Raw genomic sequence first — 10038 nt, 5'->3', positions numbered from 1 at the left:
CCCTGGTCTATTTCAAGAGCACCGTCACAAGCACGCGTTGTGTTTGGACTTTGGAGTATATCCTAACTATATATCTAAGTTAAGTAAGTAAGTGATCCCATTTAAGGTGATGGATCAATTCTTTTTGAGGAAATGGTTGTAGAAGTTGGAAAACACTAATGGAGTTTGGCAGAAGTTGTTTGGAAGAAAATACCTTAGTAAGAAAACGTTATAAGGATGGAGTGATGATGGGGTGGTTCCCACTTTTGGCAAGGTATGATGAATGTTAACCATACATTTCAAAAGCTTGCTAGGAGGGTTATGGGAGATGGAGCTAAAACTCTTTTCTGGAAGATGTCTGGCTTGGCGATAAGACACCCGCTGAGAGATTCCCCTGATTGTATAACATATCCTTCTCTAAGTTCATCACTGTTCAGTCTGCCAAAACTAGAGGCTGGGATGCTTTTGAATTTAGGAAGACCCTCTATGGGGAGACTGAGCAGCAATGGATTGCCCTGAAAAAATTGCTATATGAAGTGGAACTCTCTAATGATAAGAATACCGTAAAGTGGCCACTGAATAGCAAGAATAATTTTGTTGTGAGAGACTTGCACCTTCATTTTAAGGCTGCTACATTAGTACTTCCTCCGTCTAGGTGTATAAGTCACCTTACAAAAACCAAATAATACCAAAACATTTGGGCGAGGTGCATTAACTCCCATCTCGTTTCTTGTTTCTTGACATATCAACCAATAAGAGATGTGGGGCGTGCATGTTCTCAATGACTTGAGACTATCAAACACGACATGCAATGGTTAGTTCATTACATACAATGCTATTAATTAGCAATTAAACATTAAGTTTTCTCATTTCCTCATCTGCCTTGGTCGCGGTACACAGCCTAAGATGACTTATGTACCTGGACGGAAGGAGTAGGTTACAGATTTACCTTGAAACTTAAAGATCAGTTTTTTTGTGTGTGTGGCTAATGCTGAAAGGTTGTGTTCTCACTAAAGACAATTCGCTGAACAGAGGGGGGATTGGTAATGGCCAGCTCCATTTCTATGAGCAAAACTGCAATATGGAGCATTTGTTTTTCAGATATTGTCTTGCCAACCTTGGTTTGGCAGGTTGTGGGATGTGCTTTTAACCTAACTAGATTACATGATGGCATTGAGGATTTAATTGGTGATTGGGCTAACTCCTTCTCTAAAGACCAAAAGGCTTTAGCGGTGATGGAAGGGGATACCATCTGCTGGACACTATGGAAGACAAACAAAGCTTGTTAAATAAACAATGATCCAGTTGTTGTTGTGTACAATTTTTGGCACTACCTTACCAATTGGAGCATTTTGCAGAAAGAACTAGGTCGAAGAAGAATTGAGGAGGCGTGCATGATGATTAAGAATGTGAGATGACTGAAGCTTAGGCTCGATTTCATGGATGAAATTCTCTAACCAGAAGGCTGGAGGTATGATGATGTTGCTCCATGATATAGAATGTTTTTGTTGTTTGTCGTTGGCATTCTTGTAATAACTTACTATCAAATAGTATCTGTTAGAATGGAGATTCATTTCAGTGTGCTTTAGCTGTTTGAGGTATGCTTGTTAATGTGCCTTATAGGCTTGTCTCGGTATTCTAGGCTTTTGCTCTGCAAATGGGGTTTGATGCCCACCTCAGTCAGTCGTGCCTGCGAGGGTTCTTTAATGGAAATCGACGTGAGTCCAGAGTCGATTTGTTTCTTTCAACATTTTGTTGTTTTGTTGATTGTATGACTATTTGGGGTGGTTTCTTTAATGGAAATTGACGCGAGTCCAGAGCTCAATTAGTTTCTTTCAATATTTTGTTGTTTTGTAGTTTGTAGTGACTATTTGGGGTGGTTTCTTTAATGAAAATCAACGTGACGGCTCATTTTTAAAAGGTAACACATTTACATGCACATTCAAGCCATTCACATCATCAAGCTCATACAAACCGTGCAGTCTTTACATTCTACTTTCCAACACATACAAGCAATCCACATCATCAAGCACATGCAAGCATTGCTCATCATCATTTTTTATTTTTATTTTGTCTAGCAACAAATAATTGAACTTGAATCTCACAAGGTAGTATAACATGCATCCACCCTCTATTTAGTTCTAGGTTTGTGACCGTTCATATGGTGAGAATGTGTTGTGGTATTATTCATATATTCTAGTTTTCCTTCTGATAATTGCATTACTATTACGTGCAGGGTGTTATCTAGTTTAATGAGCAGTATAGTCTAGTTTCTTGGGTGGTGTGGTGCTACCCAAAGCACTGTCGCAATGATTGTTAGGATCTTGTAATTAATTTTTTGACTTCAATACAAATGTGGCATGTTTTACGTGCTCTAAAAGATTTTTTTTCCTAAACTGGCTCAACCCCTTTCCATTACTTAACTTAACGATAATGCAAAATGGCCCACAACGAGTTCAGGAGTAGGTGAAAGAGGGTTGAAAGCACACATGCTAAGATATCTCGGAACGGTAGAAACCCGAATCACACATCGCTTTACGACCTATCCACATGCTTCTTTCAGTGACACGTAATGTGTTTTCTTTTGCGGGATAAATATTTGTATTTTCAATCAACTCATTACAATCACCACAAGCTATCTCCAAAATCTCAGAAGGGCCGGAGCCAAGCCAAGTCATGGTTCTACCATGAACTCTACCAAAAGTAGCTAATCCATCACTAGCCTTATTCCGTAAATGTAAAACATGAGTAATACAAGTATGTCGAAGACTAAGAAGATGGCTGATTTCCTTCACTAGAGATGCATAAACTGAACGATCAGTACCGCCACCTGTAATATGTTGTAGAGTTGAGGAAGAAGGTCGACCACATTGGTTCCAGCCGCGCCAACCACATGTCAGCCGATGCATCACCCCACCAGGGGTAGCCAAGAAAACTCGACGGCGGCGGGAGAATTGCATTGTGACGATGGTGGCATGAGGGAAAAGTGAGGAGCAGGCGTGGTAGTCACTACAGGAAAATCCCGTTTTCCTATGTGTTAGACTATAAGTCGTGAGCTATTTATCGGGAACTCGGCTTATCTTCTCGGCTTATGCACACGTGGTAGAGCAGGACATGAAACTTCCTACCCGCAAAAAAGATTCTTGTTTCGAGTGCTCTTTATAACCCCCCCTCTCTCTCTTTTTGACTTGAAGGCCCTAAAGGGTAGATGATGTTTTTAGAGGGGGCCTTCAGATTTTAGATAATCAGTCAGAGTATGTAAAAGCTGCATCCTAGCAATTTTAGAGTTTCTAATAAGTCAGTAGGAGAGTAGCCATCTGTCGTCTATACTGCATGTGCGAGGTTCTGTACATACTACATCAATATGATCGGTTGATCCATTTCCGTTGAAACCGGTACTTCTCGCTTCCCGTCCTCCTTGTGCTCAGTAATGGCGTCAGCCACATGCATTAAGGCACGCATCTTCTATCTAATCGCAATGGACCGATGGGTACCGCTCCATGGAATCGAGCTTCGAGCATGATATGCTCTCAATAATTGAGTAGAATGCTATCAAGGTCTTGAGGCTGTGAGCGCCCGAGCGGCCCGGGCGCTCTGAATTCTATCTATGATATATCTTAGATATATATTATGTCTTGGGTTTAGACTTATCGGGAGATTGGAGTGATCTTCAGAAAGCGATTGCAGCTAGAGCATCTTTAGCAAATCTTTCAAAAGTTATAGTTGAGCGGAAACTTTCTAGTGTAGGGGCATCTCCAACGGCAACCCACAAATTTCCTCTCACATCTGTGTACGGACAGGGGGACCAGTCCACAGACAGGATGCGGGTGACTATCATCCAACACTGCCTGCATACATTTCAACTTGCATTTAAAACAAATCAGACAAAATTCATGCAAACCGTCTGATGTTCATTCGGATAGAAAATACTACAAATCATTCATACATACCATGCAAATTAAATCTAGTACAATAATGTCTCAAATTCGACTAGATTCTGGATGTCCAACAAGTTTTTCGTCAACGGATCATGTCGTTCCACACATACTTCCGCTTCGTCTTCATCGAACAGTGTGTGAATGTAAATGGCCACCCCTCTGGCCTGTGGTACACCACGATAGCGCTTACAGGCTACATATAATGTGTAGACCAACATTGAGTGAATGAATCAATCAACAAGTTGAGCAAGAGGAAGCAAAACTTACGATCTCGTCCTCTGACGCGTGGAATGGCCACCTGGCCTCGAGCTAACGAACCATGTCACAAAACTTGGTGACGCTGGTCTGCATAGTGTACTCGTGATACGATAACGACCTCACATTGCGTTTTTGAATGATGTACAAGTCATAGGACACAATGTGCTTTCGTGCGTGAAACTTTTCATGCACTTGCTACCAAAAGGTCTCCCCTCTGCTCCTGCCTACGAAACATTTAGATCCTTAAAATTATAACTTTTACCTACTTTTACTTCGGGACTAGTAGAAAAGGGGGCAAAGGTCCAGGCCGAGTCAGCCCATTAGTCCCGGTTCAGTCCAGAACCGGGACCCATGGTGGCATTGGACCCGGTTCGTGAGCCCCGTGGGCCGGCCGGGCCACGTGGGCCATTGGTCCCGGTTCGTCTGGACCTTTTGGTCCCGGTTGGTGGGACGAACCGGGACCAATGGGCCTCGCTCCTGGCCCACCACCATTGGTCCCGGTTGGTGGCTTGAACCAGGACCAAAGGCTGCCCTTTAGTCCCGGTTCATGCCACCAACCGTGACCAATGAGGTGCCTATATATACCCCCTCGCGTAAGAGCAGAGCACACTGCTCTATTTTTTCTGGCCGCCGAGGGGGAGAGGGCTTGGTGGTGCTCTAGTTCACCTCCTATGCACACAAGGTGTTCGATGGAATGCCCAAGCCACACTACTTAAGCTTTCTCCTCTCCAAGCTCGACCTCCAAGCTCCATTTTCCTTAATATTTGTCTAGGTTTAGCGGTCCGTCACACCCCGTCCCCGTCTTCACCGCCGTCGATCACCCGCGCCGATCTCATCGCCGACACCATCGTGGTGAGCCTCTTGTTCTTATCTTCTTTCTGAAAGGAAAAATATTCTTACTTGTATGTTTAGATAGATACTTGTATTATTTTCTTACTTTTATTATTGCATCTTATATAGTGCGATGGTTTTGGTATCCGCCCCCATCGGCCCTCGTCCTGTCTATGATTCGGATGTGGTATATATTATCTTTTCATAACTATTGGTTCATTTATTGTTTATGAAAATTATGCCGACCAACGTGACATAGATTTTATTTATGTAGGAGGTTGTTGAACCGGAAATTCCAACCGACCCTATTATCGAGAGGTTAAATTTAGTTGAAGAAGAAAACAATTTCTTGAAGGAAAAAATAAGAAAAAATTGAGGAGGAGAAGATGATATTGGAGTTGCATGTTGCGGATGTCGTCGATGATCACAAGATCAAGATGGATGCAATGCGCTTGAAGATTAGAAAGATTAGAAAATATGCCATTCATACCGAGGCTTGGTATCATTATGTCGTTGGATCAGTTGTTACCTTGGTTGCGATTATGATCACTTTTGTTTTCGCATTGAAATGTTTTACATAGTTTCAATGTATGGTTTAATTAATTTAGATGCTCTGCAAAGCTTTATGTTGTTAGATGAGAACTATGTATGTACTTTGGTTTTAATGTGATGATGAACTTCTATTAATTTGGTCACTTAATTATCTATTCATGATGTTCTGTAATGATTTTTTACACACTTAATTATATATAATGCATGCAGATGAACCGACAATGGATGTACGGTGACAGACACACCTCCGAGTACATTAAGGGCGTGCATGATTTTCTCGATGTGGCTGAGGCAAACAAGTAGAATGGTTTTATGTGTTGTCCATGCCCTATATGTGGGAATACGAAGTCTTACTCTGACCGGAAAATCCTTCACACCCACCTGCTTTACAAGGGTTTCATGCCACACTATAATGTTTGGACGAGGCACGGAGAAATAGGGGTTATGATGGAAGACGGCGAAGAAGAAGAGTACGATGACAATTATGTGCCCCCTGAATACGGTGATGCTACTGAACATCAAGAGGAACTAGACGATATGCATGATGATGCTGCAACGGGCGAAGCTGCTGAAGATCAAGAGGAACCAGACGATGTGCCCGATGATGATGATCTCCGCCGGGTCATTGTCGATGCAAGGACGCAAAGTCAAAAGGAGAAGCTGAAGTTCGATCACATGTTAGAGGATCACAAAAAAGGGTTGTACCCCAATTGCGAAGATGGCAACACAAAGCTCGGTACCGTACTGGAATTGCTGCAGTGGAAGGCAGAGAATGCTGTGCCTGACAAAGGATTTGAGAAGCTACTGAAAATATTGAAGAAGAAGCTTCCAAAGGACAACGAATTGCCCGACAGTACATACGCAACAAAGAAGGTCGTATGCCCTCTAGGATTGGAGGTGCAGAAGATACATGCATGCCCTAATGACTGCATCCTCTACTGCGGTGCATACAAAGATCTGAACGCATGCCCGATATGCGGTGCATTACGGTATAAGATCAGATGAGATGACCCTGGTGATGTTGACGGCGAGCCCCCCAGGAAGAGGGTTCCTGCGAAGGTGATGTGGTATGCTCCTATAATACCACGGTTGAAACGTCTGTTCATAAATGGAGAGCATGCCAAGTTGATGCGATGGCACAGTGAGGACCGTAAGAAAGACGGGAAGTTGAGAGCACCCGCTAACAGGTCGCAGTGGAGAAAAATCAAGAGAAAGTACCGGGATGAGTTTGCAAGTGACCCAAGGAACGTATGGTTTGCTTTAAGTGCGGATGGCATTAATCCTTTCGGGGAGCAGAGCAGCAATCACAGCACCTGGCCCGTGACTCTATGTATGTATAACCTTCCTCCTTGGATGTGCATGAAGCGGAAGTTCATTATGATGCCAGTTCTCATCCAAGGCCCTAAGCAACCCGGCAACAACATTGATGTGTACCTAAGGCCATTAGTTGAAGAATTTTTATAGCTATGGAATGGAAACGGTGTACGTACGTGGGATGAGCACAAACAGAAGGAATTTAACCTAAAGGCGTTGCTATTCGTGACCATCAATGATTGGCCCGCTCTCAGTAACCTTTCAGGACAGACAAACAAGGGATACCACGCATGCACGCACTGTTTACTTGACACCGATAGTATATACCTGGGAAGCTGCAGGAAGAATGTGTACCTGGGCCATCGTCGATTTCTTCCGACCAACCATCAATGTCGAAAGAAAGGCAAGCATTTCAAAGGCGAGGCAGATCACCAGAAGAAGCCCGCCATGCTACCGATGATCACGTACTTGCTATGGTCAATGATTTACACGTAATCTTTGGAAAGGGTCCCGACGCACTAGCTGTTCCGAATGACGCTGAGGGACACACACCCATGTGGAAGAAGAAATCTATATTTTGGGACCTACCCTACTGGAAAGACCTAGAGGTCCGCTCTTCAATCAACGTGATGCACGTGACGAAGAACCTTTGCGTGAACCTGCTAGGCTTCTTGGGCATGTATGGAAAGACAAAAGATACACCTGAGGCACGGCAGGACCTGCAACGTTTGCACGAAAAAGACGGCATGCCTCCGAAGCAGTATGAAGGTCCTGCCAGCTACGCTCTTACGAAAGAAGAGAAAGAAATCTTCTTTGAATGCCTTCTCAGTATGAAGGTCCCGACTAGCTTCCCGTCGAATATAAAGGGAATAATAAATATGCCAGAGAAAAAGTTCCAGAACCTAAAGTCTCATGACTGCCACATGATTATGACGCAACTGCTTCCGGTTGCATTGAGGGGGATTCTACCGAAAAACGTTCGATTAGCCATTGTGAAGCTATGTGCATTCCTCAATGCAATCTCTTAGAAGGTGATCGATCCAGAAATCGTTCCAAGGCTAAGGAGTGATGTGGCGCAATGTCTTGTCAGTTTCGAGCTGGTGTTCCCACCATCCTTCTTCAATATCATGACGCACGTCCTAGTTCATCTAGTCGACGAGATTGTCATTCTGGGGCCCCTATTTCTACACAATATGTTCCCCTTTGAGAGGTTCATGGGAGTCCTAAAGAAATATGTCCATAACCGCGCTAGGCCAGAAGGAAGCATCTCCATGGGCCATCAAACAGAGGATGTCATCGGGTTTTATGTTGAGTTCATTCCTGGCCTTAAGAAGATAGGTCTCCCTAAATCGCAGTATGAAGGGAGACTGACTGGAAAAGGCACGCTTGGAAGGGACTCAATAATATGCAGGGACGGATATTCTTGGTCTCAAGCACACCACACAGTTCTCCAGAACTCTACCTTGGTGACCCCGTATGTCGATGAACACAAGAACAGTCTGCGCTCCAAACACCCGGAGCAGTGCGACGACTGGATTACATGTGAACACATCAGGACTTCCAGTAGTTGGTTGGAAATACGTCTCAGAGGTGACAACACTGTTTGTGATGAGATGTACTTGTTGTCCAGGGGACCATCTTCGACTATTACGATTTGGAAAGGATACGAGATAAATGGGAATACATTTTACACGATTGACCAAGATCAAAAGAGCACCAACCAAAACAACGGTGTCCGCTTTGATGCAACAACCGAGAGGGGAAAGGACACATATTATGGTTACATAGTGGACATATGGGAACTTGACTACGGACATGATTTTAAGGTCCCTTTGTTTAAGTTCAAATGAGTCAATCTTTCAGGAGGCGGGGTACAGGTAGACCCACAGTACGGAATGACAACAGTGGGTCTAAAAAATCTTGGGTACACCGACGAACCGTTCGTCCTAGCCAATAATGTGGCACATGTTATCTATGTGAAGGACATGTCTACCAGACCGAGAAAAATAAAAAATAAGGAAGCGAATACATCATACGATGAGCCAAAGCGCCACATAGTTCTTTCAGGAAAAAGGGACATCGTGGGAGTGGAGGGCAAGACAGACATGTCTGAAGATTATGAAAAGTTTCATGAAATTCCTCCCTTCAAAGTCAAGGCTGACCCAAGCATCCTGATAAACGATGAAGATTATCCATGGTTACGGCGCAATAAGAAAATGACACAAGCGAAGAAAAAGTGAAGACTTTCTCTCGCAACTATTATCATGATACCATGCCAACTTTGTAACAGACGAGTATGATACCATTGTCCATTTTGTACATGCACATGCTATGTGGGTGAAATTATGATACCATGCCAACTTTCAACTTTTTCAGATCATTTGAATTGCTTTAATGTCTTATGGTTCGACCCTCGTAATACCATTAATCTCGGTTCGCTCCTTGTCAACTATGTTCTCACCAAGAACACTCTCAAGAGAGCAGCCACGTGGGCCATTGGTCCCGGTTCGTCTGGACCTTTTGGTCCCGGTTCCACGCACAAACCGGGACCAATGCGCCTCGCCCCTGGCCCATGACCATTAGTCCCAGTTTGTGCCACACGCCGGGACTAAAGGGTTGGTCCTCGTTGCGCTTAGAGTTTAGTCCCACCTCGCCAATCGAAGGGCCCTCACACCGATTTATAAGCCCGTCCCTCTCTGCCTTGTTGAGCTCCTCTCAAAGTGAAAATAGATGCCCCAATACAGGGAATTTGACCTAAATTCATAGTGAATTTATCTGAAATTCATAGAAATTTATTATGAATTTAGGTTGAATTTTCTCTATAGGCGCATCTATGTTCATTTGTTTAGTAAAGTTAATCACAAACTTGTGATTCACACAAATTTCAAAGAATTCAAATTTTAACTATTCAAATTTGAAAACTAATGGCACTAATAGAAAGTTTATATTTTTTCTAAAACTAATGGCACTAACAGAAAGTTTATAATTTTGCTGACCTAAAAGCAAAAAGAATTAAAAAATAAAGCAAAAAACAAAAGAAAATAAATAATGCAGAAAACAAAACAAAAAAACTGGAAACAAAATAAAAATAGCAACAATAAGTATTTTGTTGTAAGTAGAAACAAAATAAAATAAATAAAGCAACAAAGAAAACAAAAAAAAACAA

General features: G+C 43.0%; 1 pseudogene; it reads right to left on the bottom strand.

Moving 5' to 3' along the window:
* Positions 1–3649: 3649 nt before the first annotated feature.
* LOC119361112 overlaps positions 3650–10038 on the bottom strand; it is a 14401-nt pseudogene continuing 8012 nt past the window's right edge.

The sequence above is a fragment of the Triticum dicoccoides genome, chromosome 2B (assembly GCF_002162155.2).
Source record: "Triticum dicoccoides isolate Atlit2015 ecotype Zavitan chromosome 2B, WEW_v2.0, whole genome shotgun sequence".
Classification (NCBI taxonomy): Eukaryota; Viridiplantae; Streptophyta; class Magnoliopsida; order Poales; family Poaceae; genus Triticum; species Triticum dicoccoides.
Note: the sequence above shows the minus strand (reverse complement) of the source record. Positions and strands in the feature narration are given on the sequence as shown.